The sequence below is a fragment of the Ochotona princeps genome, chromosome 31, assembly GCF_030435755.1.
Source record: "Ochotona princeps isolate mOchPri1 chromosome 31, mOchPri1.hap1, whole genome shotgun sequence".
NCBI lineage: Eukaryota > Metazoa > Chordata > Mammalia > Lagomorpha > Ochotonidae > Ochotona > Ochotona princeps.
This window is the reverse complement of record NC_080862.1, coordinates 4,923,907-4,948,555: the sequence shown is the minus strand read 5'-3', so window position 1 is coordinate 4,948,555 and position 24,649 is coordinate 4,923,907. Positions and strand designations below refer to the sequence as shown.

Sequence of the window (24,649 nt, the reverse complement as noted above, 5' to 3'; positions counted from 1 at the left end):
CAGTACACCTAGTCAATGCTCTCAAGCTGCTCTTCCTAAGAAATAGCAAGGCCAATTCTGCAGATCAAATGCACAAAATAAAGTGTCAGAGTAAATCTACATTACATCAGTATTTGTAACAAAAGTAAACAGAACAAACACTAATTCAAAGAGATCCTGAGATTAGGCTTTTGGTTGCTTTTTGGTTTTTGGTTTTTTTTTTTAAATCCTGCTATATCCAGCTTAAGAAGTCACCTTGAGATAGAAACAACTGTCAACAGGAAATGACTCATGGAAATTTTCTGGAATGTTCAGTATTTTCTGGCTTCATCTGAGTGCTTATACAGTTGAACACAAATATAAAAATCCAGAGAGCACTACAATTCTCATTTCTTTTGTTTTTTTCTTTTGGTATTTTCTTTTAAAAATTTATTTATTTTTATTGGAAAATCAGAATGTATAGAGAGGAGAGACAGAGAGAAACATTTTCTATCCACTGGTTCACTCCCCAACTGGCCACAATGAATGGAGCTGAGCCAATCCAAAGCCAGGAGCCAGGAGCTTCTTCCAGCTCTCCCACACATGAGCCCAAGGCTTTGGGCCATCCTCAACTGCTTTCTCAGGCCTCAAGCAGGGAGCTGGAAGGGAAGTGGAGCAGCCAGGACATGAACCAGCGCCCATATGGGGTTCCAGTATGAGCAAGGTGAGGATTTAGCCACTAGGCTACCACGCTGGAGCCTCTCATTCCTTTTGAAAATCAGAACCAACCCGAAGTTCCTGCCAAGGACATCTGGCAGACCTAGACCTAGATGGATTACTGTCGTCCTGGTTTCCCAGACAGGAAAGCTGAGATTTGGAGACTGAAGAACTTTGCCAAAATTACCCAACTAATATGCTAGAAAGCTCAAAGTCCTCCACCAGTTCTTCTGGCTCTAGATCCTGCATGCCAAGTACAGCCTGCTTCCTCTTAAGTTAAAAAAAAAAAGCAAGAATTCTGAAGGCCTGGCCACTATTCAAAGCCCCTGGCAAAGCTGTTGGAAGAGCCTCAACAACACCACGAGCATCACAGTGCTATGGGTCCTCAGACAAACCAATAGAGAATTCCTGGTAAGCAGTTGCTCCTTTCGGTGACTTTCATGAGAGTACTAACTAGCATCTTTACATAAACATGAATGCCATGGTGTGAACAAGAGGATATATTACATAGTATCTACGCATTGATTCCATCACTAAATGTTTATTTCTCCATACAAAATGTAGAAGCGACAATTTTGGAATGAAAGAGGGTTTATCCATTTGGGCTTGGTAGTAGCATATAAAATCTTTGTATGTTTTTTTTTCCATCTCCTTATCTTTCCCTTGAGGACAAGACCATCTGAAAATGCATTTTTAGCATAACTGATGCCCAAAGATATTTATCATATCTCGAGGCGGATGGAGGAAACTCTCTTTGCTAAGCTCAACAAATTTGTTTTACTCACCATGTCCATGTCATGCTGTCTACACAATGCTTTCTGGTGCTGTATCTGTGAGAAAGTCATAGCTTTGTTCTTACCTGAGACCACATCAAGACACTTTCAAACCCACTGGGAGGCCAACTTAATGATACCGTTTAAGGAGTTTATGCAGTGGAACACAAGGAGAGCATTTGTCTAGTGGCCAATGCAAATCAACTCGAAACACAGTCATAAGTAACAGTGTCCACAGCCAGTATGGGCTTGTCCTAAAGCGATTTTCAAATCACCAATTACTCTTCACAATGGTTTACTCTTGGGTTTGGTGCACTGCTTTTACTGTTTGCAGTTTTCAATCAACTCTCAAATTGTTTCCTGCCCCTTTGCTCTGTAAACAAGTTTGGCCAATCATAATCTCTCCTCCATTCTTCCCTATCAGTGACTGGACAGGGACATGTGAGTGTAATATAAAAACAGCATGATCCTGACTTTAAAGACAGCTTCAAGGTAATACTCTTTCACTTTAAGTTGATAAATGGGACTACTGCAAACTGCAACACTGGTGGCCATTTTTCCTAGCCACACTCGGGTAGGTTGTCCTTAGAAGAGGAAAATGTGTGAACAAACATACTGATCAGTGAACCATTATCAAAAGCACAACAGACCAGATGGTTTCAATAGAAACTTATTTCCCATGCTTCTGAAGGCACTCAAGTTCAACATCAAGATGACCACAACAAGAGGTTTCAATATGAGACGACCTTTCCTTTCTTATAGGTGGTTACCAGCTCTCTGTACACACATATGACCTCTTCTTCATGAGAAAGGGATCTGATGAATATGAAACTCATCCAATCGGATCAGAGTTCCACTTAACATTATTAAGCTTAATTAAGTCTTTAGATATCTCATCCCCAAATACAGCCACACTGGGGTTAAAGTGACAGCATATGGAACCAACATTGTGATTCAGTGAGCTAAACCACTGCTTGTGATGATGTTGGTACCCGATCCAGCTCCTGGCTAAAGCACCTGTGAAGGCAGCAGAAGATGTCCTAAATGCTTGGGGTCTATATTCCCCATTTAGAGACCCTGACGGGCTTACTCACTGCTGCCTGTAGTCTGTCCCAGCTTGGGCTGTTACAGCCATTTCAGGAGCAAATCAGCAACTTGAAGATGTCTATCTTATCTCTCTGTTACTCTGCCTTTCAAATAAATAACTAGCTCTTCATTTAAATAGTCACAGCATATGAATTCTGCAGAAGAACAACTATTGAGTCCACAACCACACATCAGTCACATTTTCTGTGCCAAATGAACCTAATCATTCATTCTATACCCAAGCTAGTTTTGGTTAGATTTCCATGAGTGGTATTTAAAAGATGCCTGATTAACATACTAGGTATATTCCATCAGAATATAGAATCTCCAAAGCATAAAAGGTTTATCTCTGGATAAATACCATCTCGCACCAAGACAAGAATGGCACTGGCCAGGAGAAGCCATGCCCGAGACCTGCCCTTAGACTTGGGAGCAGTCCATATCGAGGTGAAAACTCCTAACATAACAACTACATCGCTGGTATAAAAATTGATCATCTCCAGCTTCTTCCCTCTTCTTCCAGAGCAAAAACTGAAGGAGTTTGGGTCTAGGAGTCAGAAACACTTAAGTTCAAGTCCTGAACCTGCTTTTTACCGAATGACATTGGAAAAGCTACTCAACATCTCTGCACCTTATTTGAACAATGAAAACAGCATTGCACGATGGTGTAAGAAGAAATTAGAAAATGTGTGAAGAAGCTACTGCTACTGCTTGATCTGAACACATAAAAATTTCTCAAGATGGACCAAGTCCACCTAAGGCAGGTGCACAGACCCCACTTCCAAGCCACAAGTCTAGAGAGGAGCTGCAACAACTCCCTTTGCCCTGCCTGCACCTCAGGCTCTCCTAGTGGCAAAAAAGACAGGCCTTCCCTTCATGGAGGGCAGCCCAGGGAAGCTTCGGGACAATAGCTTTCCCATTCTCCTGATAGAGAAGGTTGTGGCTCCCTACCAGAACCTTCCACCCCAGGCCCTGCAAGCCAAGCCTAAATTCAATTACTGTGAAATTAACTAAGCATTAAACAACAAAAAAAAAATCCCAACCTGGTAGTCGTCACTGCTAATTAACTGGTTCCCACTCAGTGCTGCTGCTTTTCAGCAGCAGGCTGACAAGGAGAGCTGTCACGATTTGCCGGAGGGGTGGGCTTGAGCTGCCGTGACTTGATCTGAACTGACAGGGCACAGCAAGCTAGTATCAGAGCTCTCTTTAGATGGCCCACGCGACACTGGAGGGGACTTACATTACAAGCAAAGCAGTGGATACACAGTCCAGCCTAGACACAACGGGGACAGTGGAGGCAGGTGTCAAAACAGAAAAAGTGGGGCACACAGTGGGGAGTCGGACTGGGACTGCATTACTCCTTGGTACTGCGATCTCACCATGTGGAGAAACTCAGGGTATTATCTAACATCAGGAATTCTGCAAATAATGGAGAGGTGGATAACTTTCAGAAAATCAGAGGCACATACTTTCACATAATCTTTAAAAAAAAATAACACAGTTGCTTAGGGGCCAGCATGATGGCTTCTTTGGCTAATCCTTCACCTGCAGGCACTGGCATCTTACATAGGCATCGACGCATGTCCAGTTACTCCACTTCCCATCAAGCTCCCTGCTTATGGCCTGGGAACGCAGCAAAGGGTGGCCTGAAGCCTTAGGACGCTGCACCCACGCAGCAGACCCAGAAAAGATCCCTGGTTTCTGGCTTCAGATCAGCTGAGAATCAACTGTTAAGGCCATTTCGGGAGTGAACCAGCGGATGAAACCATTCTCCTTCTGTCTCTCCTCTCTGCAAATCTGCCTTTCCAATAAAAACTAAATAAATCTTAGAAGGAGAAACAAAACAGTTTCTGAAATGCTATCTCTTCTCTGCCAAGAAACTGGTTTGCTTTCAAGTAAAATATAGAAAGAGGTATAAAAAAAAAACTACCTCTTGCCAACCCCCAAACATACCAGCTCTGACAGCTGGCCGTCTTGATGCCTTGTGCCATAGCACTGGAAGGTCCTAGTTCCTGACTTACCTGACTAGTCGTACAGAGATCTGACTCTGCTTGTCACTGTGCCAGGGCACTGGCAATGTCTGCTTCCTTCTCACTCAAAACAACAAAGATGCAATCAACAACCCCCGGGTAGCTATGAAAAGTGTTGTTCTATGAAACATTTCTATAGCTGTGGGCTCTAACTGTCCACTTGTGTGCCCTCCGTATTCCAAGGACCAGGGTTCAATGAAAAATTCCTGGAGATGTTGATGTGCAAAGCCAATGTCATAAATCGAGACCAGAGAGAAGATATGTTCATTCACGATTTCTCTTTCCCTGCTACCCCCTCCTCCTCTCTCCTCCTCCTCCAAGGCAAAGGTCAAATATCTTATTAATTGCTAATGACTAAATGTATTGTGCTAACAGGTGATAACAACAGTGACATTTCCACAATTAGCTTGCAAGTCTGAAGTGATATTCAATGATACCCAAGCAATCTGCAGAAGTCCATCAAGGGCTGTGTCTGAAAGCTGAAGCCAGCCTAATTTTCTAAAATGAACTGAGGCAGTAGCCAGGAGACTGGAGACCCTCCTAGAAATGGGGGCCGCAGGAGTGTGAACTTTCATTGTGTCTGGAAAAGGGAGGGTTCAGGAATCCCTTGGTCAGAGCAGCACCACTGACAAGCTCTCCAGTATTTAGCAGGCCCTTGCAGGTGCCTGAATGAGCATCCAAAGGTGAACATCTTCATCCTGAGCTGAGAAGCAGTGAAACATCTCCCCAACCTTTTCAAACTTTAGACCCTACCTTGCTGAAGTTGGGCAGTGGCCCCAGTCAACAGGAAGCCTGCCATGAATCTTTTCACCTCAGAAGTTGACTGGCAAGTCCAGATATCTTTCTTTTGACTTACAATATTTTAAATGAGGTGCCCACATAAGACTACACCTGCACCTCTAACCTTCAAGTACAAAACCAACATCCCTTGAAAATGGAGAGGGTAGGTAGTATGGTTCCCGCAACCCTCCCTGGCCCTGGCAGCCATACTCTGCAGGGGAAGCATGGACTCCTCATGACCCTAGCCTGTTAGTCTCCCCCTGCACTGGCTTTGCCCCTCTGCAGTGCTTAACAGGCTCTCGCAAGCACCTGAGTATTTCGCCCACGATTTCTACATTCCTCTGCACCAAAACTTGATGGCAATAATTGAAACACAAATTTCCTTATCTTTTTTTTAAAAAAAAAAAAGAAAGAAAGAAATTGCAGAGCCATCTTTGCTATCCCGTGCTTTGCTCACCTAGCTCGAGACTGACACATCCCAAACCAGGTTGCTAATCATGATCAACCTGCATCCGGATGCTGTCATGTCAGACACTGGAACTCCATCATATAAACTGGGGAAGGGCAAGCTGATGCCGTAACAGTGAGCACTCGGGTTATTTTCAAATCACTATGGACAACAGTTGTCTAAGACACAGCTGGCCAATAGAACCCTCTAGAAAGATTGACGTTATCAGCCACCAGCTACTTGGACATGGTTAGTTTCACTTAGCAACAGATGCTTTTTTAATTACTTCATCTTAATTTAAGTTGCCATATGGGACTAGGAATGGCTTCTGCAGGTATAAGCTACTTATAGTCCTGGTAAGCAGATTGGAAAAGGTCCAGAACTGCCATCATTCTTCTTTTTTCATTGTGACCAAGTGTACAGCAACGAATAAAATAACATGCAGGGAGGAGTTTCATTTAATCACCATGAGTTGTTTTTAAAAAAAAAAAAAAGTACTTCCTCATATCAGATGAAATACTCAGTAACAACCCAACCCACTTCTGCGAGCTGAAGACATCAGATGTCAACTCTTTCCGTGAGTTAGCTAGGGCAGGTGCCTGAGGGACAGAGAGGAGACCTGCCACCTGCTTCGGTTTGATCAGCTCAGTTCTGATGGAAAGGAACGTCCCCTGATCAAACAGCCTGTTTTCTTCCCACAAACACTAAGCCTCAGTTTAAGGATCTGGCCAAGAAATAGCAGTTTCCATTCTAGGGGGACCCTGTTGCTAAACCCCAACAACGTTATCCAGACCTTTCTTCACGAGAAACAGCCTATGAATTTGGTGGGTCCCTGAGGACATATTTGGAATTAAGGAGACATCCCTATGCTGCTGGAATCCAAATACAATTGCATTATGATCATAAAGGCAACCACAGCCAAGTGTGCCCAGAGACAATAGTTCTGTTTCTGTAAGAGAAAATTCCTCACTGTGCTCTCTCTCTCTCTCTCTCTCTCTCTCTTTTTCCTCTCCCTCTCTCTGCATCCCATTCCTTCTGACTGAACTAATTTCCAGGACTGTGATTATCAGAAGCAAACCGGAGTTACGCTCAGCCCTGGAGGACGAGACACTGCTATGTCCCAGGGGCCTGCCAGTGATTTGAGGTGTGAATGCATTACCCACTCCTTTGGAGAAAGGTTAAAGTTTGGGCTTGCATCACATGTGAAAATGAGGTTGGTGGCCTGCTTGGCACCCCTCGTGGACATTTATCCACAGTACAGAAGTCAGACGCAGCTGGTGGTAGCAGCTCCTCAAAGCAGCTAAACAAGAGAACCAGGGGGGCGTTGGAAGCCCAGAGAACAATCTCTCAGGATAACCATTAAGATACACAGGAGTAAAAATCCCGCTTGCGGGGTACAAGGGAGCCACAGCTTTTCATCCTTTCTCCACAGCCCTGCTTTGTACCTGTGTCTCCGTGTGTGATGGTCCCTAGTTACCAAAACTCGTCCCACACACACGCACACACACACACACGCACACACATGCACGCACACACACACACGGGCTAACTTGCTAACCAACATTCAGCTCCTCTCTCTGCGTCTTCTATGAGCCATGCGGTACTATATTTTAATAGACATTTCTTCCATGAGAAAAAGACATATTCCCTGCTTGCAAGGAAATAACAATCATCCACGGAAGACAGACATTTTAAAAAGCACTGTGGGGGCAGGCATTCAGCTTGGTAGTTAAGATGCCAGTTAAGAATCTGTGTCCCGGGACTGGCGGCGTGGCCTAGCGGCTAAAGTCCTCGCCTTGAAAGCCCCGGGATCCCATATGGGCGCCGGTTTTGATCCCGGCAGCTCCACTTCCCATCCAGCTCCCTGCTTGTGGCCTGGGAAAGCAGTCGAGGACAGCCCAATGCATTGGGACACTGCACCCGCGTGGGAGACCTGGAAGAGGTTCCAGGTTCCCGGCATTGGATTGGTGCGCATCGGCCCGTTGCGGCTCACTTGGGGAGTGAAACATCGCATGGAAGATCTTCCTCTCTGTCTCTCCTCCTCTGTGTATATCTGGCTGTAATAAAAAATGAATAAATCTTTAAAAAAAAAAAAGGTCTTAGATCTTAAAATTTTTTTCATAGAAAAATATGCTTTATGAAAAATGGCACATGAAGTTCAAATTTCTGTTACACCAAAATAAACTTGACTTTAAAAAAAAATGTGGAATTGTTCTTCTGTAATTTTATTTGAAAAGCAGACACAGAGAGGGAGATCCCTGACCCGCTGGTTTATGTTCCACATTTCCACAAAAGCGCAGGGAGGGCTAGACAAAGCCCGGAGCCTAGACATCAACCTGGATCTCCCATGTGGTTGGCAGTCCCGCAAGCACTTGAGCCATTAGCTGCTACCCTACAGGGGGTCCAATCTTGGGAAGTTGGCACTAGAAGTGGAGCCAAGACTCCCAGGCTTTTTGATAAGCAATGCGCACACCAGCAACAACACATCACCATGCCGAACACACCTCATCCCACAGATTTATCTTGACTTGTATTTTTTTTCACAAATGTGCTGAAGTACATGTGTGTTAGCTTCCCTTCCCAGGTGGGAAACAAGACTTATCCATACGTTTTTGTACCTCCAGCATCCAGCACATGGTACACAATCAGCAAACATTCATTGAATGAATGCACAATTATACAGGCTATTTTTTTCAAGTTAACCTAGTGTAAATTCAATTAAGATGTTGTCCAAAAGAATGGTAAAATAATCAGACAATTGATTAGGAAATGATCATTGCAGAATCAATGGAAATAATGTCTCTGAGTGTGACACAGGTCATACAGCACGTGCCATGATACACAATAATGTCTGTGAAACATCTCTGTTATTTGCTTACTTTGAATACTCACCTGCACTGAACCTAAGGAGCGAAAAAAATTTTAATGATGTCCTGGATCGCATTCGTTGTTTTTGTAATTGTATCTCTGACACTAGAGGGAATTCACTTCAAATTCACAAATGAAGGGAAAGAATCAGTAATTAGGGGAAGAACCAATCCCCCTACGGTCTTAAATTTGGAATCTACTCAATTACTTTCCCCTTGAAAAACTATATCCATTATTTGAAAGCAGTTTTCAAGCTTCTGAGTCATCCTATTTATAATACTTTATCTCCAATTACTTTTCTCATTGTAACTTTCATGGAATACACTTCCAATTTCCTGCTTAATTCTTTGTCTATACCCATGGGCATTCCTGGCTAGACACTTTGGATTAAAATATGTATAATATAATAATGTAATATAATGTTTCCTTAAATGTTTAGGGGCAAATATCTCTTCTTCAATAGACCATGCAGTGCCCAATATAACTTGGAAATAGGTCCTTTGCTGACAGAGTAAGACAATCTGTCATTAGCTTAGAAAAGGATGTCCTTGCCATGGATACTCTGTGGAAAGGCACCATTAATGGTGTCAGTCTTTAGCGCTTTCAATGTACGTGTCATGGAGGAAGGTGAATCAGAGTATATTCTAATTAAAAGTATATTATTCAAACCAGCTTCAGGTAAGCCAGCTACTGAAATAAACAGACCTAAACATGTGAAACTTAAAATAGAAATTTAGGGCCCAGCACAGTAGCCTAGTGGCTAAAGTCTTAGCCTTGCATGTCCAGGATCTTATAAGGAAGCCAGTTCTAATCCTGGCTGCCTCACTTTCCATCCAGCTCCCTGATTGTGGCCTGGGAAAGCAGTCAAGGACGGCCCACATGGCAGACCAGGAAGAAGCTCCTGGTTCTTGGCTTCAGATCAGCTCAGTTCTGACCATTGCAGCCACTTGAGGAATGAATCAGTGGATAGAGATCTCTCTGTCTCTCCTTATCTCTGTAAATCTGACTTTCCAATTTAAAAATATCTTTTAAAAAACAGAAATTTAAGCTCACTTGATTTCAAAACAAGGTTTAGGCACATTGAGAACAAAGTCTGTGCTCCTCTGCACTGTCAATCCAAGGTCCTTTCCTCTGTCTCTTTGGCTTTATCCTGATCTGCATCCAGTTAGTAGGAAGAAAAGCACTCATGGGGGATTTTTACAGGCTGAGCCTCGAAGTGACACACAGCCTTTCCACTAATGTCACTGATACAGTGTGATGTCATATCCAACACAAGAGGAGTTGTCTAGGAAAAATTAAAAAAAAAGTCACAACGGGCTTAGGGAATAGCTAACAGTCTATCACAATGCAACTTCAGCTTGATACACAAATATCCATGAAATTAGAGAAAACAGATAAAAGAGCTGGAGATGCGAATCATTGGACTCGGTGGCTTTTGTGACTGATATGCTCTAGTCACATCACCAGTCCTACATGATGAAGCCAGGACTAACTCAGTTTGATTGTGGGACATTTTTTCTCCTGACATTATCATTAGGAGATAGAAAATACAACACAACACATGAGCAGTTCCACTGTTAGTCGCACTGATCTCAGAGTGTGGCCTAAGCGTCTCAAAGGCCCTTTCAGAGTGGAGAAGCTACGCAGGTCAAAGACCCCCTTGAAGTGTTACTACGACATCATGTTTCTTGTTCACTCTGCTGATGTTTGCACTGATAGAACAAGACCAATGGCAGTGAAGCAACTGATACTTCAGCCTAAGTCAGAGGGGAAATGATGATGTGGCCAGAAGAGTAGAATCTTTGATAAAACAGTGAAATAACTGTTATTAAATGTCAACTGTTGATGGCACATTTTTAGTATACTAGATTATCAATTAGGAGAAACACATAAAGCACAAATACACCACTTACTGCATACCCAGGTATGACAATCTGTCTCACAGAAAATCACATACACAATTATTGAAAATAGAATCTGCTCCATGCACTTTTGTCATGAGAAGCATTTTTACTTGAAAGAATGGCTAACGTTCACATCTTAGTTATTCAACCTTGGGCACTGACAGGCATTTTGTCAACAATGGGGTAAACATTCGATCCCATGATTAATATGCATAGATATTTGCACCACCATGTCAGAGCACCCGGGTTCAGGTGGCAACGACGCATGTGATCCTAGCTTCTGGCTAATCCTCACCCTAACAGCAGCAGATGCTGGCTGAAGTATTAGGGTCTCTGCCACTCACGTTGGAGACCTAAATCCCCAACTCCTGACCTCATCCTTGTCCTGCTAGGCTGTCATGCACATGTGGGCAGCGAACCAGTAGATGGACAATCTCAGTCCATCAAATTATTTTGTAAAAAGAATGATATGCCTATACTTCCAGTAAAACAAATGACAGTATGGATCACCAATGATCCTTTTTAATCATACAGGCAGAGAAACAATGACGGGGGTCGATTTTCCATCTGCTGCTTCAACTCCCAAATGCCAACAACAGCCAACGCTGAGCCAAACCAAAGCCAGGACACCAGGAACTCTCGTGGGCCTCCCATGGGTGCAGCAGGAACACAGAGAGCTGAGCAATCGCCGCTGTTTCCCCCAAAGGGCAATACGAGGTTGCATCAGAAGCAGAGGAGCAAGGACTCGGCCCAAATACTCTACCATGGGACGCCGTCATTACACCAAATGCTTACCCCGATAAAAGCTTTTAAGCCAAAATTCAAATTTTAGAAAATTTGGATAGCCAACCATCAGCTTAACAGCTGCTCCAGTACTTGAAGATTCCTCGTAAAAACAGTGAGAATATTAACATGGGTTTTTTTTTGTTTTGATAACTATGTCAGTATTTGGAAACACTGCATAGCTCAGTAAATAATATTTTCCAAATGAACAAAAAATAATGCTTCAAAATCATAAAAGAAAAGCAAAAAGACGGGGTAGCAATTTTAACATAAAACAGAAAAGTTCATGAATATGATCTTCATATAAATATGAAAAACATAGCTTTTAAAAAACAACTGTTTTTCAAGTTACAATAACCAAACTTAGCCATAATTATCCAAAACTATCATTACAACCTTTCTCTTGTTTCTACCTACATGTCTGGGTGAAACTTAACTTTATTCAGCTATCACAACAAAACAACACACAGCAATAGACTGAGTACAAAAGCTGATACGAAAATTCAGCTGTCTTCTGTAAGGCAAGTCTTGAAAGAGATTTTATGAAAATGGAACTACTAATCCTTTTACTTGGAGTACTATTTTAGAAACAGTTATATGTCACAAACTGTTTATATTAACATGCAAAATACTGTTTTGTAATGCATTTAAATAATCTTTAATTTCTAAGAGGTTTAGTTGCTGCGTCAATCCGCATCAACCCCCAGAGTGCGCACATGAGGAGTAAAACACCAGCTGGGATATCACTTTTCTCCTCCCTAAATCCGAAATAAAGTTCAAATGTTTAGAAAATAATCTTTGACATTAACAGGTTTATTTAATCAGCAAATACTGAATGCTATATTTTTTTCTTAAAAACTTCTTATTTTATTATTATTATTGAAAAGTCAGCTGTACAGAGAGGAGGAAATTGTCTACTATCCTTTAAAACCTGTGAGAATACATCTTTTATTCAAAAACATTATTCTTGTGATACAAGCACAGCTTTCTCAAGGTCCTGTAACAATGTTCATAGACAAGTGCGCAGTCACTCGGAGCCCAAAGGTCTGACACTAACCACCTGTCTTTCCCTTTCAAATTAATAAAATTTCTTAAGAAAATGAATAAAAGCACCCAATTGAAAATGTCTAGTTCTCTAGGACTTCAACTGGCTCACAGTAATAGTCAATTTCTCATACAAATAATCAAAATTAACAAACAACCATGTTAAAAACTAGGTGAATAACATGAACAGGTATTTTTCAGGAGAACAAATTCATATGCCTAAATAGATATCTGAAAGAATGCCCAGGCATTGTTTCATAAAGGGCTTAACTCAGTGAATGCTTTTGTTTTATGGATTAATACAACACAGGAAGCTCCACAGTGGAACAGAAACCAAGTACACATGAACAGTGTATAGAAATCAGTAGGGCTGGAGCTTCCATGAAAGCAGGGGTAGAGCTAATACCAGAGGTATCAACAGGAGTCGGCCCAACTGTCCCAACGTAGGGTGAAACGGAAAGGCCTACCTTTGGCTTGACGGGAAACACAAGTAAACGGGCATCACTTTGACTGCCTTGTCCAGGCTCCGCAGGAAACGTCAGCTTCAGCTGTTCAGGATCTGCAGAATCACGGGATGAAAGGAGAAAGAAAGAGAACTGAGTTGCTTGGAACGACAGAGGATGAGTCCCCACGCATATGACCACTCCACTATTCCAAACCTCTCCAATCACGTACCGGCTTCAAACCCTGGACTGACTCTCTTCCAAAGGCAGCCGAGCTCTCTTATAATCTAATACTTCCTCCTGACTACCTTGGTCTTCATAGATCATGCTCCTCAGGAGAACACGGAAACAAGGTTCTAGCAGGCCTGCGACACTGCCGCAGGATGACACTATGCCATCTGTCCCAACCACTTTCAAAAACTGCTTTAAATTTTTTCGTAAAGCAAAGCATTCACTGAATGCTTGAAACTCAATCTTGATAGTTTTAAGTGTTCGTGTCAGTACATTTATACACCTTAGCACAAATATCCACCTGTTCAAATTCTCCCCTGATTAAGGTCCCGTTGTCTTCCATTACCATTTTTTCCTCATATAAGAGCTCCTCTCAGATAGCACGTTTCATTTGGCTCCCCAGCCTTGGCTTAGCATCTGTTTGGTGTTACGTACTTTTGAGGCAATAAAGGTAAAAACAACAAATAGTACACAACCCGAAGCCTCAACCAGTGACAGTCTAGCAAAATAGAAAGATAAGTAAGCAAATTTAAATGTCACTCATGAGGCCAGTGTTGTGGCACAGTGAGTCAAACCCCTGCCTTTGATGTCGTCTCCCTAATGAATGCCAAGTTTGAGTCCCGACTGCTCTGCTTCCAATCTATCTCCCTGCAAATGTGCCTGAGAAGGCAGCAGAAAGCAGTCCAAAGACTCGGACTCCAGCCACCCACTTGGGGGATCTGAAAGGAATGTCAGGTACCCACTTCAGCCTGGCCCCGTGGGGACCAGTGCAACCTTTTGGGGAATGAGCCAGCAGATGAGAGAACCATTCCATATCTCAACTCTGCATTTAAAATAGTAAATCTTAAACTTACGAATAAATCGATCTTTCTCAATACTGTTCTATGTAAACAGGTGTTGTCACAGCCCCAGTACCTCTCTTAGAGGATATGGGTAATGTTTCATTTAAGAAGGTAATCTGTTCTGAACCGGAAAAGTGAAATAAAGCTAAACATGCAGATGACATGTGAACAGCACGTTACATCACGGGTGTTCACAGCATTACATGATAGGATTTGTTTTAAGAAAAAAGCTCTAGCAGTCATACTGATTTGCTCAGTTTCTCAACATTTTCTTCCTCAGTGGTAATATTTTGGGCCGGCATGTGAATTTCTATCTAGTATCTTCTCTTTCAGAAGAGAGCTATGAAAACACTACAGGACATAATGTACCCTTACGGTCTTCTCCCCGTGTCAGCCACAGTGATGAAAATCGGTTTTCACAGATGTGTTCCTACCAGAGCCTATCTGTGGGTGCTCGGTTGAGCCAGGCCATCCGGCAAGTGCGGCTGTGACAAGACAGCTCACCATGTTTGAAGAAGACTACTCTTTGCTCACAAATTCCCAAAAGTCACTCCAGAAGACAGTGACAGCAACTCAAACAGACCAAGCCAACCCACATGAATCATACACACCATTAGAGAACGAAAAAAGAAGAACAAGAACATGATTTTGTTTCTAAGCACTGCTGAGATGCCAATAAAAATCCTATGGTTCCCCGTTGGTCTTCCTGTCTCTCTAAAGTAAGATGGGGTGTGGAAGGGAAGAGAGAGAAGAAAAATTGCTTTGGGCATCAACCTCCCGTCTAAATAATAAATGTGGCTTCTACTTTAAGGAGAAATTTGTATGTTTTCACTTGAGCTAATTTAGCGCCTGCATTTAATTCTTGAGCGACCGTGAATTTCTGCCATCTTCTTTCTGTGTACTTCTGAGCATTTCACCCTTATATCCCCAAACTCGACATCCAACACCTGCTGCCTCTTCATCCCGGGCATGGACTCTTCACTCTCCCACCCCCGAGAAACACGGACCTGCATCCCAGAACTTCATAAGCCAAGAACACAAGGAGAAAACACTCCTTTATGAGACCAACAGCCCATCAGCAACGGTCTCCAGGGAGACTCACCGACACGCACTTACGCAATCATTACTCTTATTAGCTATGATGGGAAAAAACAAGAACCGAGACAGGAGATGGGTCAAGAGCAATGTTCTGCCTCCGCCATGAAAAGACCGGTTTTTCTAAAACCTTAAACGGGCCCCTGTTGAAGCTGTCACTCCCAGATTCCAGCTGGCTATACCAAGAGTGCCACAGAACTGACAGAAAATCACCAAGCCTGCTTCTGCATGCTCCCTGGGAACAGCAGACTGCCTGTCAACCGGCCTCTTGGCCCACCAAGCGGAGCAAGGGGTGGCCACAGCCAGAGCCCGCCTGACAGCCCCCTCTCCAGAGGCCCTGTACTATTACCGTCTGCCCTTCTGCTGGCGTGGAATTAACTTGTCCTGACTGTGCGACAGTTCTGACGACTACACAGTTTGAGGCGAGGAGCTGGGTCACGTGCTGCTGCATGCATTGGCTGTCACTAACGGTGCTCCTGAAACCAGGCAAAGCCTTGTCAGGGGAGATCAGCTCCTCCGGAGACAGAGGTAACTGACTCAATTAATGGCCCGCTCGTGAGGGCTTTGTTCAGTTCAAGGGCAGTATCAGCTGACAAGAGGATTTGACATTGCAGGGAGACACAATCAATGCAAAAAGAAGAATGCAGAGAGAAAGAGCAAAGCCCACCAGGACACATTGCAGAGTGCTGAAAGGGACAGGCTGTTAGCAAGCGGCCAAAGATGGTGTCTGGGATGGATATGGTAACAAGGCCCATATCACAGCTGCTTTACAGCCATCAAACCTCCACCCAGAAACAAACGCAATCAACCTTGGATTGTGTTATAAGTTCAGTATCAGTCCTACTGTGTGCTAAAACTGAACATAAGACGCCTAACTTCAACAACTTGACACTCTTGCCAATGAGCAGTCTCTCAAGAAAAAAAAAAAGCATATATATATATATATATAGACATATATATGAAATGTACTGTGCACAGCTGTCTTTCCTAGGCCTGCAGTCGCAAGAGCAATCCAAAGACTAGATTCAGCTTGAGAGTATAAGAAAGGAATAACAACATCCATTCAGGAAAACTCACAGTAAGTACCTCCATGATTCCCTGGAGATGTACCTTTGGCTGACGGCAGGCCCCACAGCAGGTCAGCACCGTGGCTGCACTTTCCCATCCGGCAGCTATACCTGAGGATCAGCATTTCAGGTCAGAAGCCAGGGGTCGTTGGGGGTGTTCTTCATGCTGTCACAGGGACGTGCTCTTACTCCTCATACTGGCAGCAATCAGACTCTGGGATGCTGACAAACTGTTAAAATCCAAGTCTCTGGGCCCAGCGTGATAGCCTAGTAGCTAAAGTCTTTACCTTGCATGTGCTGGGATCCCCTATGGGCACCAGTTCTTGTCCTAGCTGCTCTGCTTCCCTTCCAGCTTCTTGCGTGTGGCCTGGGAAAGCTGTGAAGGACAGCCCAAAGCCTTGGTCCCTGTACCCACGAGGAGATCCAGAAGATGTTCCTGGCTTCAGATCAGCTCAGCGCCAGCCATTTCGACCAGTTGGGTAGTGAACCAGTGGATGGAAGATCTTCCTTTCTGTCTCTCCTTTCTGTATATCTGACTTTCCAATAAAAGTAAATAAACCTTAAAAAAAATTCCAGGTTTCTTCCGTTTGTTCCCCTCCATTCCCATTCAACTTAAACATATTTAGAAAAATGATAGATCAGTGTCATGGCACCACAGGTGATGCTCCCATCATAAGACCAGCAGTCCATGAATACCAGTTCAAGTCCCAGCTGCTGCACTTCAGACCCGGCTCCCTGGTAACAGAAGATGGCCCAAGTGCTTTGGTCCCTGCCACCATGGGGGAGACCCAAATGGAGTTGCAGGCTCCTGGTTTCAGTTAAGCCCAGCCATAGTCATTTAGGAACCAGCAAATCAATGATGTATTTCTCCTTCTGTCTATAACTCTAGCTTTTAGGTAAATAAATATGTACTTTAAAAAATAAAATGATAAGAACAACCCTACTATCCATTCCACAGTTGCCCAATTGAAAAAAAAAAGTTTAGTGTATAGATATTTACCCTAAAATTCAATTATGGACTTTTTAGCCATGTGAATTTGGTCAATTTATTTAATCTCCAGGTTCCCACTTTCTTAACTTCAAGATTAATATAAAAAAACATGAGTGTAACTAGCATGATATCCGGTGTTTGTTAGATGATTAATAAACGTTAGTTTCTTTTTGTTTGTTTTAACCCTCTTGTGACACTGAGTATCTAATTAAGAACAAATTTGCATGCACAGCTTCCAAGTTCTCATCGTCATTATTCATAGAGTCCATATTTACAAATTCACCTACTCACTACCATTTATTTGTAACCTCCAAATCAATACTATCAGCACTTTCGTGATCATTCACAGATGGTGAAAAGTTTTAGCTACCCAATAAACACGTTCCTGGCTGAGGCTGAATATGGCAACATCCCATCTTCTTGCTTCGGCTTTAGCTCTTAGAAATGAATTCCTCCTGCAGTCGATGTAATGCCAAAGGATTTTTTCCATTGTTATGCTTCTGTCGGTGAGTCTGCTCTCCAGCATAGTATACTCTCCAGCATAGTACGGAGGCCTTGTCTTGTGTTTCTAACCACCCACCGAGTTCTAATCTGTTTTACGGAGAAAATAAACATTCAGGCATGAGGTGTAGTGCCACTGGCTGTGAGTGCAATATTAGTGAGTGAACGGTATGCATTAAACACGGTGTCATTGAAAGGAAACTGGCACAAAACTAAGTCCTGGATTGGTCAGTTGGCAAAACTCTTTGTGAGCAGGGTCTCTCAGAACCTTAGCTCCCTATTTCCTGGTATCAGGACTTGTTAGTGCTCCCAGGCAGCGGTGTCAGTACTTGTTAGGTTGGAGTTTGCAATAACTTCCATAGAGCATTCATTTTCAAGAATAATGGCAATAAATGCATCATCTTTTCTTATCTTTTCACATCCATCTTTTTGAGGTAAGAAATCAACCGATAGACTCAAAACACAGATTAAAAAAAAAAAACATGAACTTGATATGGAGTCTGAAGGGTGTTGCAGTGCCGAGCATCTTGGGAAATGGGAAGGCAGTTGACAGTGGAAACAGGCATCACCTGTTCGTGGGAACATGAAGGACTTGACTCGAGCAGAGCGCAAGGTGACTGTTGGAACTTTGCCTGGCATTGGTCTGGAATAGAACAAGATCACAAGTGACAGGGAACTGTCCTCGTCCTCAGCCGACTAGAAGATCCAGTGTGCCTGTATCTGCACATTCTCTTCTTTACCTAGGTGACAATTTACCCTCTCTCAACACACACCTGCCCCGGAGAGCATGAGATCCAGACCACTCCAGTAACACTGCATTCTTTCCTGATGTTGAGGAATCATTACTTGGGGAACAGGCTGAGAGACTGACAGTCAATTGTTCTAATTTCCTCTGTTTCGAATAAGATTGACTAAGAGTGAGTGTGGCATGCAGGGGGCCGGAGCCGCTTTCTCCCATCACCCAGTTGAACAGACTTTCCGCACCTACAGCCATCATACGTACACATTTCCAAAGAAGGTTGTGATTTGTGCAGACACTTGCTCCTATCGCTGCTCTAAGAGCACTTAGATCCATTATCCTCTGGACATTAATTTAGACTCCCATAATGTGATCCTAATTATCATTGCATGCTTTCCCTAACTGCTGGCGTGACATTTTTTGTCTAGGTCTCGTCCTCTTGTGGTAGCTCCTCCAGTCCCAGACCTGCTACTGTCACATTCATGTGAAGGGCGCCCAAAGCAAGTAATAAAGAACTTTACCGGCCTGGTGAGTGATTTCATCAACTTCCTCTTTTTATTAATAATGGTGGAATTAAGTCCCCCAAAGGTCAAATCACAGAGGAAGAAAAATCAGAGCTAGCCAGAGATCAAGTCATAATAAAACATATATGAATAATACAAAATGTAATGAATTTCGTTAACGCACTCACGGTGCTAGCTTGACGCCAACATGAGTCCAAAGAACCTCAAAGGAAGTTCTACAAATAATGCAGCCACACAAAACAATAGCAATTACCAAGATCCCCGTTTGTCTCTCAAATGAGAGGCTGCTGGAGTAATATGTACTGACCTACATCATCATAGGAAATGGTTACCCCGAAAACCTACCTGTAAAAATAACCATAAAAACATTTACTGAGATTTACATAACAAAAGGAACACCTTGAATGAAACAAAGACTTGGTCTACATTCTATTAGCACTTAAAAGTCAATTATCATTTCACATGAGAAGTGAAAGCAGTGACATTGTCAGATTTCCAACAATAAACCCGCGTAATTCTAGCTCTGAGTTCACTCACAGAGCCTTCTGAAGCTGCGAGAGGCCAGCCGAGCACGCTGTGGAAACAACCGTTCTGCAGGATTAACAAAGGCAACGACAATCGGTCCTCTGTGAATCTGCCATTACTGAAAAGCATTGTTTACAGGCAACCTGGTGGCTGTATTAACGAGTGCTGGGCAGTGGGAGAATGTGGGAGTTGACATCAGGCACGCTTTCCCCACAAAGATCATCCTGATGAATGGGCTTGCACAAAATAGCTGAATTCCTGCAGCACCCTCTGAGCCCCCAGACTCATTATTTTTGCCTAACGCATCTTCCATTCTTCTGCAAAACATTTCTGCCTGAAAAATTATATTCATGGGGCCTGGTGGCATGGCCTAGTGGCTAAAGTACTCGCCTTGAACACGCCGGGATGCTACATGGGCGCTGGTTCTGGTCCCAGCAGCTCCACTTCCCATCCAGCTCCCTGCTTGTGGCCTGGGAAAGCAGTCGAGCACAGCCCAATGCTTTGGGATCCTGCACCCGCGTGGGAGACCTGGAGGAGGTTCCTGGCTCCTGGGTCTGGATCGGCACAGCACTGCCGTTGTGCACACGTGGAGAGTGAGTCATCAGAGGGAAGATTTTCCTCTCTATCTCTCCTCCTCTCTGTATATCTGACTTTCTAATAAAAATAGAATAAATCTTTAAAATATATATATATCCATGCCTGCCCCTTGTCAAAAATCAGAGTCTGAGGTCCAACAAACCAAAACCAAGGAATGGGCTCCTGGAACAATCTTTTATTCCTGAACCCATAGTCTTCAGGTAGGGGGTATTAAAGGAGTAGCAAGATCAAGTTGGATAATTTTTTTATCCTACTGCAGTCTAAAGACGAATGTTACAGATAGGTGTGCTTCAACTTGCCTGTGTAAACCAGTTTGTGCCTGTTTTCAGTCCCAATAGCACTCTACCCCTGATTTTGACAACAAATTTAGGAATACCTTACTTATGGGCATTATGATTGCACATGCCTACCAACAAGTATGTATGTATGTATGTATGCATTTATACCAAAAGTCAATGACTCCCTCCATACAGCTTATCACAGTCTTTTAACCCTATCCTCCACCCAGGCAGATGTTATAAGCATATATAAGGAAGAAAAGCATCAGGTGAGAAGAGTCCATAGACAGCCAATGAAAACTTGACCCCTGTCTTGAGGAATAGGTCAGCTTAGTGTTAACTTGACCCATTTTCTTAAAATTGCTTCCTTTCATTTTTTTTAAGATTTATTTTTATTGAAAAAGCAGATTTACAGAGAGAAGGAAAAACAGAGAGAAAGATCTTTCATCCATTGGTTCACTCCCCAAGTGGCCACAACGGTTGTAGCTGAGCTAATCCAGAAGCCAGAAGCTCCTTTGGGTCTCCAACATGTGTGCAGGGTCTGAAGGCTTTGGATCATTCTGTACTGCTTCCCCCAGGCCACAAGCGGGCAGCTGGATGGAAAGTGGATCAGTCAGGACACAAACCAGCACCCATATGGGAGCCCAGTATGTGTAAGGCGAGTGTTCAGCCACTGAGCCTTCACGCGGGGCCTGGTTGCTCCCCTTCTGTTTCTTGTCTTTGGCATCTTATGTTCTACATTCCAAAACACACAAAAATTCAAAACCTAATACACATCTTGATGTTTGAATGTTTCTTCCATTACTAGATGAGAAACTAAGCTCCCAGGAATCATTGCTTTTAAATCATAGATTTTACAGGGAAGCTCTCCACTGGTACAAGGAGACCCTGGACAATAGTTAAAAAATAATAACAATCCCCCTTCACCTCAGATACATAAATAGTATAATAAAAATATATATTAAAAAATAAAAATAATAATAATAATAATGAACTATATAGGTGAGTAGTGTAAATGGAGGACCTAGAATACCACCTGTCTCTTCCGACTGAAGTTGCCCTAACCAGAAAGAATTTATAAATAAAGTCAAAAGTCCTGTTCTCTGCAAATATTATAACCGTGCAACCATACGGCTACTAACATTCTGTGTATTTCTTTCCAGTGTTTGTCATGTGTAAAACACTTCCACAGTCCGCACCATAGGGTACATATAATTTTATATCAATCTTTGATAAAAAACGTCTCTTCCAAGTTGTTACATAGAATTGCCAATTATGCTTTTTGAAGCAGCTCAATGCTCTTTCTTTCTTTCAAGTGATGGATTGCAGTTTAAGCAACGGCTTGCCTTGTTTTAACACTCAGTTTCCCTCCCTTTCACTATCAGCAAAATATATTTAGCTATACAGTAAAAATCAAGTTTCAAAAATAAAAGCTGAACTTTGTTTTTCTAATACTGGACTCCTGCTAAAGACCAAATCTGAATCCTTGAGATGCACTTGAGTGTTGTGCTATGACCTTCACGTAATATTCATAAGCTTGAAGAAAATAAAAAGGAGGGATATAGGAAGTGAAGAATTGGGGAAGAGAGAGAGAAAGAGAGAGATGACAGTAAGGAGGAAGGGAAAAGGAAGGATTTAAAATTACCGGGCTAAATTGAGGGTCTTTCTTCTGTTCTGACATTTGCTTCATGTAAATGATGAAAATACCAAGCCAATTCATTTGAATACATGTCAGGGCTCTCCATGAATTATAATAAATGTCAGCATCATTCTAATATTTGAAAACAAAAGCTATCTATAATTCAGACATGACCCTTTCCCTATTGTCTACTCCATCATGTAAAATATCCATTGCCTGGCCTTTAAGGCCCGTGCGCTCCAGATCCTACAGCCAAGCCAATTTTTCTCCACACAAAACCTCATCTCCCATCAGGACTGCTCACTGGAAACACACAGAGACGGGCTGAAAATGCAGGGTGGTTTACAACAGAAAAGAAAACCAGAAAACCTCCCTCCAACTAAACATTGTCTCTGGGAAAAGAAAATTCAGTTTATTTTTATTTTACTTGGAAGGTATAGCAACTTAGACACAGAGGGAGAGGAAGAGAGAGAGAGAGAGAGAGAGAGAGACCGACCTTCCATCTTCTGGATGACTAGTGACATACTCACTTCAACCAGGACCAGGCAAGGCCAAAACTTGGAATTCCATTCTGGATTTGCACACGGATGGATGGCACCCAGGTACTTAAGCAAGCACCTGCTGCCTCCCAGGAGACATTAATAGGAAGCTCAGTCAGAAGAAGAATGGTTAAAACAAGAACCAGACACTTCAACATGGGCTGTGGGACAGTAGCAAAGTAACTGCAGTGCCAAATGCACATTCCACTCTAAAAAAAAAAAAATTCTAAACACTAAAAAAATCTGAAGGTATGAGAGAGTAACCATTCACACAAATTAGATAGTACTATACCCCTCAAAAGGCAGGGGCAGGGGGATTTAATTAGGCAAGTTCATCATTTTTCTGGCTTTTATCTTCAGAGAATTCTAAATACAAAGGATGCTAGATTAGAATTGCAGAACAGCAGTCTTGAAGTATCTGAGACAGAATTCAGGGCGGCCAGCACAACAGGAGATTGTAAACATTCCAGAAAAGGAAGAAGCTACAGGAAGAAGTCCCAGAATCTGAATAGAAACTCCCCTCACATCATTGACTGACACTGACAGGACATTTGCAGAAGGAAGACTGCAAGAAACTCAGCAGAAGGCACGGCTCCCAGGCTAAGCAAATCCCAGGCTAAGCACAAACAGCGGGCTTGTCCACTCGCAAAGCAGGAAGAGTGTGTGGCTGAGTGCTCCCAAGCTAGGGAGCTTGGGTAAACATCTTCAGGTTTCCCACAAAACCCTGGAATGGAGCATCTTTGGATTAAATTAAATGAATTAAGGGATTTGTTTTAGCAGCACTAAATACAAATCAAAAATCCCTCTTCGTGAAAACAAAAAACCTCTGTGAGTTCAAAGCGATCAACCGAAACGTAATCCCTTGGAAAAAAACAAGCATTACCACTTCTTTGTTTTTTTTTTAACATTTATTTTATTTTCATTGGAAAATCAGATATACAGAGAGGAGGAGAGACAGAGAGGAAGATCTTCCATCTGTTGATTCACTCCCCAAGCGGTGCAACGGCCAGAGCTGTGCTGGTCTGAAGCCAGTTCCAGGAGCCTCTTTCGGGTCTCCCACAAGGCTACAGGGTTCCAAGGCTCAAACACGATCATTGTCCCCCACCCCAAGCTGAACAATTCGGTTCAAATATGAGGGACAGGTCAGTTCATCTCAAGAGCAATAAGAAAAGCTCACTGATTTCATCAAAACTATACTAACTGATCAACTACTGCCCAATAAAATAATCTTTCATCAACTATAAGGCTAAAGTTGAAGGGTATGGCTTACCACATGCTTCAGACCAATCTCAGCCGCTTCTCTATTTAGATACCAATTTGCAAAAATAATTATGCTTTTTTTGAATTCAAAGCTTCGATTACTATTGTTGAAATGTGCACTGATTACAGGGCCCGTGCAATGTACATTAGCAGAGAGCTCAAGTATTATACAATAACCTTAAATCAGAGAGAGCTGTAAGAGGCTAATAATGAAGACGGAGTAATGCTCCAAAGTACCAGCCTTTTATTCTGAACTCAAGAAACGCATTAGAAAATATATTTTAAGAATAGGTCATAGAGAATGTAAATGCAAAGTAGGAAAAAGGAAAGGGCAGGGGAAAAAAAAAAAGAAAAAGAAAAAGACCTTTCCTGAGCTGGGGGAAGAGAGATGAGTGGACAGGAGGCTGTGCCACAAAAGGACATGCATAATTTAGAGAAGAGAGGCTGAAGAGGCTACGGGACAAAAGCACCATCCATTTCGATGCCGTGGCAATGGTCTCCACAATAGCCAAGAAGATCCTGCCTGCAGTTTGACTCTGAGGGCACATTAACAAGAAAACCTTCAGTGCTGCATATCTACGCATGTTCTCCAAGGCCAACTATCTTCTACCAGCTGTTTCACTCTTAGCATCCCATGACAACTCATACGAAGCTTATGGTTAATCATTAAAAAACCAGCATAAAAAATAAATGTGCAATGGAATTGCTTAAACAGGAAACTAAGGATTAACAGTAAAAGAATGTATGAAGAAGAGTAAGTCCACAATTCTATCTTGCGATCTCAAATGAAGTCCACTGCAAGTTGCTCTAGGCTTCCTGGCTCCTGAGTTAAAGAACAAAAGCACAAAGGATCGCAGCAAAAGTGTTCTAACTTTCTGAGCTCAGAACTGAGGTGCATTTTAAAAATGTATTAGGGGCCTTAGAAAACTGACTTACGGTATCCACTGACATTTATCCTACTGGTACTTAAAACTGAGAGAGTATTTA

The 24,649-nt window shown here is 42.7% G+C and overlaps 1 long non-coding RNA gene across 1 annotated transcript in view; it reads right to left on the bottom strand.

The window, feature by feature from the left end:
• Positions 1-12,859: 12,859 nt before the first annotated feature.
• Positions 12,860-24,649, bottom strand: part of LOC131478377 (uncharacterized) — a 56,866-nt gene continuing 45,076 nt past the window's right edge. Inside the window, exon 3 of the long non-coding RNA XR_009244440.1 lies at positions 12,860-12,950. This is a non-coding gene — a long non-coding RNA (uncharacterized LOC131478377). The remainder of the gene's footprint in view (positions 12,951-24,649) is intronic.